Source organism: Seriola lalandi, unplaced genomic scaffold (genome assembly GCF_002814215.2).
Source record: "Seriola lalandi dorsalis isolate HSWRI2012SDOR001 ecotype SW California unplaced genomic scaffold, Sedor1 jcf7180001967362, whole genome shotgun sequence".
Classification (NCBI taxonomy): domain Eukaryota; kingdom Metazoa; phylum Chordata; class Actinopteri; order Carangiformes; family Carangidae; genus Seriola; species Seriola lalandi.
Window position 1 is genome coordinate 2,027 of NW_019438030.1, and position 456 is coordinate 2,482.

General features: G+C 47.6%; 1 non-coding gene across 1 annotated transcript; it reads right to left on the minus strand.

Moving 5' to 3' along the window:
- Positions 1-258: 258 nt before the first annotated feature.
- On the minus strand, positions 259-377 carry LOC111650399 (5S ribosomal RNA). Its single transcript, XR_002760400.1, has one exon. It is a non-coding gene; the product is annotated as a 5S ribosomal RNA (ribosomal RNA).
- Between the last annotated feature and the right edge of the window lie 79 nt (positions 378-456).

A 456-nucleotide genomic window follows, 5' to 3' on the forward strand; every position in this document is an offset into this window, starting at 1 on the left:
GAGCGCGACAAATACCCTCTTTAAACATGATGATCATGTCCTTCATGCACGAAGCTATGTGTTTATGTCTAGCGCAGGAGCCTTTCCTTTTCACCGTTTGCTTGTTGCTTCGGCTCTCAACATGTCAACTTTGTAACATTTTAATACAAAAGTGTTTTTACATTGTGATCTGTGCTGTCCCCAAAAGTGCAGCGAGGTGCAGAGTAACAGGTTGTTGAAGCAGCAGCATCCTCTGCTGATTGCAAAGAGATGCGAAAAAGCTTACGGCACCTGGTATTCCCAGGCGGTCTCCCATCCAAGTACTAACCAGGCCCGACCCTGCTTGGCTTCCGAGATCGGACGAGATCGGGCGTGTTCAGAGTGGTATGGCTGTAAGCGAGAGGGAGCGCGACAAATACCCTCTTTAAACATGATGATCATGTCCTTCATGCACGAAGCTATGTGTTTATGTCTAGC